A 5,587-nucleotide genomic window follows, 5' to 3' on the forward strand; every position below is an offset into this window, starting at 1 on the left:
AGACTACAAACTGTGATCTCCTGTCTCCTTTCGCAGCCCCCCAGGCCTCTGGGCTTAGGGCTCTCTGTGATGGCTTCAGAAATCTAGTTTTCCCTAAGGGACACAGAGCAGACATCCCTGTTGATCAATCATGACCTGTGGCAATCATTCCTACGTCAGACACAAGGCACAAACACATTTACACACAAGGCATAGACACATGGCCACACTATCAAATAGATATAAAAGGGAATCTCACAATGCATGGTTCCTCTCCACCAGCTTGTCTTAGCCTGGCGTCTGGCATCTCTGGGCTGAGGCCTGTGACCCAGGGCATACTTAAAATTGAACAGACTTGGACATTCACTGTCATCCTCCTGCTGTGAGACTGGCTGCAGCTGCTGCTCTCGGACACCACCCTCCTCCCACCCCAGTGAGACAGAGCTTTCCTGATGGGCTAGTAAGCTGCTTCACTGCTCCTCAATCAATTCTAGGTGGTTCTCTAGTTGTTTGAAAGGGAATTTGGGAGGCTTCAGAGGGTGCCTTCCTCATTCTGCCATCTTGGCACGGGAAGTCTTTGGGGAAATTTGCAGAAGCCACAGACAACACGCGAAGGCCAGCAGTTGACCCAGAAAAAGCTTAGAAGCTCAGAAATTCATAGAACAAATATACAGTGTTATATAATAACTACAGATTTTTATCTTTTACTACCATAACAATTCAGACTTCCTCTCTGGCACAAAGGGAGGGCCCAGAATTTTTTTTCAGACTTTTCAGATCACTGAGGGTCCCCTGCCCCTAAGCCCCCAGTGTGGAAGGGACAACTGTACTTCACCAATTTCACATCCATGCAACCCTATACTTAGAAAACCTTCTGGCTTTAACAGCAATCTTGTGAACTAGCGAGTATAACCATCATATCTACTCTAAAAGTAAGAACATGTTCCTTCTTTTTGCAATTAACATCACTACAGGCTAACCCCAGGGCTTTATCTTTGGTCTGGAGGCAGCCCACTGCAATCTAAAACAAAAGCACAGTCTCCTTGGTCAAGAGCCGGGGACCAGGGTAAGCAGATGTCCAAAGTCCTTCTCTCAGATGCCCTTGCCACCCGCTGGGATCCCCAAAGAGGTCACAGGTTCAGTTAGGGCCAAGCAAGTTAGAAACTGGCAGTACTTCACATGAGGGCCTCTGATTAGTGGTTATCGTCATTTCACTGTCAGGGCCCAGCACAGAACCACCAGGACCCTCCAGTCACCTCTGTTCAGTGACTCACTAATTAAAAAGTTGATCCTTATTCACTTGTGGTTATTATTATTATTATTGGCAAATGCGGTTAAGTGACTTGCCCAGGGTCACACAGCTAGTAAACATCAAGTGTTTGACCTTAGGTTGGATTTGAACTCATGTCTTCTTGACTTCAGGGCCTGTGCCCTATCCACTGCACCACCTAGCTGCCCCTTCAGTTGTGGTTATTTAAATAACTCTGTGGAGTTCTTCCCATTTCTGTTTCATTCTTTTCCCCCCTGAACCATCTGACATAGTTTGAAGTGTTTGCAGTTGTGTTTGGGGTAAAACCTCAAGCCTATGCTGGTTAATTAGGCAACTTTCAGCTGCAAGGCACCAGTGAGCTCAGGTTCCTCTCTCTTCCCCATCATGAAAAGATTTACAGTCACACTGGAGCCCGCCATTATGCTGGCCCCAGCTAGTAGAACAATGCCATTTGCTTCCTTCACTCTCTCCTTCTCTTTCTCCTGCTAAACAAACCACATCAAAGATCAAACTCAATCCCTGTGAGAGCTCTGTTGGAGAAGACAGGATAGAGAGATAGGTACAGAGGTCACCTGACCTCCCCAGCATACAGTAGTAAGATCACATTGAATGTCAGACTAATCTCATTTCCTTTGGGATGGAATTTCAGTGTTTATCCATGACGATAACGCTCCAGTAGAGGTTACTTCACTTTCAGGAAAGCATTGGAATAAGCCTCTCATGCTTTCTTTTTTTTTTTTTGACAAGATGGAGACAAGTGGGCTAAAAGAGCAGAGGCTCATCTGGATTAAGAAAATAAGATTAAGACTGCTAGACTCCATGCAAACCATTTATGGAGATAACTTTCAAAGGATGTTTCAAATAGAGGACCTAGAGCATCTGTGCTTGGTCTTCTGCCATCTAACATTTTACTCCAAGACTTGGATAATGTTACTGATGGCAAGTATATCAGATTTACAAATTCCATCCAACTGGAAAGAGAACTAACACACTGAATGATAGTCAACATCAAAAAAAAATTTTTAAGATGTTGACTGGCTAGAACATTAACCCAAATATAATGAGTTAAAATTTAATATGGACAAATGTGAAGTCAGATCATTTCAAAAAATAACTTCAGAATCACAGACTTTAAGAATTATTAGTCATCAAGTTTGAACCATAACAGAACATAACCACCACTAGAAACATCCCCCAAAAGAGTCATCTGGCCTCTGGCTGAAGACATAACCAAAGGGTATGATCTTATTGGGAAGGCTTCTAGCTTATCAGAACAAGTACAACGTGTTTAAATCATCCTCTTACAATTGACAGCCATTGAAATATTTGAACATAGCTTTCATGTTCTCCATGGGTCTTCACTTGCACAAAGGTTAAGTATCCAGTTTCTCCAAATGAGCCTCATAAGATATAGACTCAAGGTCCTTGACCAAGACAGTTATTGTCCTCTAGACATGTTCCAGTTTATCAGTGCCCTTTGCAAAGCAGGAAGCCCAAAAATGAACACAGTGCTCCAGGTAACGTCTGAAGAAGGCAGACTCCAGGAAGATCAGCTCCTTATTCCTGAAAGGTAGACCCTTATTTTTCAGCCCTAATCTGCATTGGCTTTTCTGGCTGCCACATTGAATCGATGACTCATACTGAGTTTCAGTCCACTAATTCTTTTAGATCTTTTTCCAACATCGATCTAATCATGGCTCCTTTATCCTCTAATTTTGAAGGATATATTTTGTACCCAAATATGAGCCTTTACATTTATCATCTTTGTAGAAATAACAAAGAACTGGACACTAAGCAGCTGACCATCTGCTGGGGAATGGCTGAACAACTCATGTCATATGAATGGAATGGGATGTTATTGTGCCCTAAGAAATGGTGAAATGGATGGATTCAGATCAACTTGGGAAAACTTATATGAACGGTTTCAGAGTGATGTAAGCAAAACAAGGAGAATGATTTATACATGAACACAGTATGATAACAATACCAGTGTGAAGAAGGAAAACTTTAAGACTTGGGCAAGGAGACGTGTGGGAGCCAAGACTGTGGAGTAAGCAGTAAGTCACCATAACTCTACCATATTCACTACCACACAACCATAAAATAGTAACCCATATCAAATCCTAGGTCCCACTCTCCAGCCAAAACTCCTTGCCTTTCACAAAACACATCCTCCCATGCAAGGAAGAAACAACAATAAAACAATGCCCTGATGAATTGAGGAAATCAAAGGAGATTGGATAACTTTTCAAATCTTCTTGCAATCTTTAATTCTACATTCAGAGAGCTTGTTATGATTCAAAATTCATCCTGGGGGAGGCATTTATGCTTGTGTGCAGGATAGCAAAGGTCATGATGGTTTGGTATTGTTTTCCCAGCACAAGCACATCCTACCAATGGTTCTCTGCATTCACCCTTAGCTAGAGAGTGTTAAGGAGCCAGTAACAATCCCATGCCACAGTGAGCAGCTTGTGAGGCCCTGTTTCTGAAAGGCCAGTCACAAAGCATTAGGGGTGTGAGTAGGGGTATAGACCCATCTAGGGACCACTTCTCTTCTGGTTGGGGCAGCTAGGTGGCACCATAGTGCACAGAGCACTGGGCTTGGGAAACTGAATGGGTATTTGCTGCCACCGGCTGGTCAAGGGCTTCCCCACACACGCACTCTCTCTTTAGATGACCCCTCCCCCCAACACACTCTTTTCCTCTTCATTGCAACCATTTGTCTTGATGCCTTCTGACTTTCATTCTTGGAGGTCTACCAGCCCTTCCTGTGCTGCTTTCTCTCATAAAATTCTAGTCCAGGGGTTTGTCTTCATACAGACTCAAAGAGTTTCAGAATGCCTGAATCTCATTCAGAGGCAGACAGCAATCTCCTGTATCTGCCACTGATGCTACAAAGGGGAAAAGCCCAGGTGTCAGAGAGAAGGAAGGAGGCTCGCAGTTCTGGATTCAGCCTCGACTTTCTACCTTCCCTCAGTCAAAAACGTGGGCTGAGATGTGGCTGCTGGGTTGTTCCTCACAGTCCTCAGCAATCACTCATCTTCCTAAAGAGAAAATTGGCTTGGCTGGGAGGCTCAGCACTGCTGGAGAAAATTGGATCTAATGAGAGAGTGATAAGGTTAAAGCTACAGACCATGGGCGTGCATGGAAATCAGAGACACATGGCATTCAGGCAAAGGTGCACTCAGAGAGGCGGAGTAGAGCCTGGAGACAATTCCCTTCAGTGCCCCGATGGTGCTGGTCTAGCTAGCCAAGCCCATTTTTCAGTCCATCCAGGACGTTTCCCTGCTTTCCCAAGGTGGCTGTGTCTTTCCTTATTCACTCTAAGCCTGTTCTTCCAGCTGCATTTCAAGTCTCTCTTTTCTCTCTTTTGCAACTAAATCCTACGTCAGCTCATTTCTTTCTGATGGCCCTTTCTGCTACCTCCAGCCAGGCATCTGTCTCTCCATTTAGATAGTTTTGGTTTTTCTTTTCAAAACTGCCTTGATCTCTTCTCTTCTTTACAACCACAAAGAGCCGCTTGTTATGGTCTTACCATGGGACCCTCCAGGCAGGCTCAGCAGAGATGGAAGGAGACGCCTTCTGACCGTGAGGTCACAGCTTCCCACACACAGACTGCTGAGCTAGTCTGACCCATGCGTCCTAGTGTGCCCCAGCACTCTCGTGAAGGAGGGAGCTCACACCTGGGACTGTTTAGCCAATTGATATCGCATCCACCGTGCACAAACACTGCCTGAGACATAAATATACCCCGGTCCCCATCTGTCACACTGTGCCCTAGAGGTGTCAAGAGAAACAATGATCTCCTCATGCTGGTTCCTCTGGCTCCTGGTGCCCTGGGTCCAGGGTAAGATCAGCCTCCCTGTTAACAAGTTAACAAGTATTCACTTGATGTACTACACCAGGAGATTCCAGAACATGGAAATTGAAGATGGGCTATGGAAGGGAAGTGTGATGGGGGTGGGGTGCAAAGGGTGATAAGGGGCTGGTTCCTATCGTCATTGGGAAGGACATCTCAAGTCAGTCAGAGCACCTAGTACCTGTTTCTGGATTCCAATCTATTTCTGCCAATATTTTTTTTGCCCAAGGGTCCTGTGCAGTCATTTTGCTGACCCAGTCTCCAGATGCACTGTCTGTTGCTCCTGGACAAAGAGTCACCATCACCTGCAGAGCCAGTCAGGTTATTTATGCTAATGTAGTCTGGTACCAGCAGCCACCAGACAGTCTCCCAAGCTCCTGATCTATGATGCTTCCACTCTGCCCTCGGGGGCCCCTGCCCGCTTCAGTGGCAGTGGGTCTGGGACAGATTTTACTCTCACAATCAGCAGTGTGGAGGCT

Source organism: Vombatus ursinus, unplaced genomic scaffold, assembly GCF_900497805.2.
Source record: "Vombatus ursinus unplaced genomic scaffold, bare-nosed wombat genome assembly UNPS02015047.1, whole genome shotgun sequence".
Classification (NCBI taxonomy): Eukaryota; Metazoa; Chordata; class Mammalia; order Diprotodontia; family Vombatidae; genus Vombatus; species Vombatus ursinus.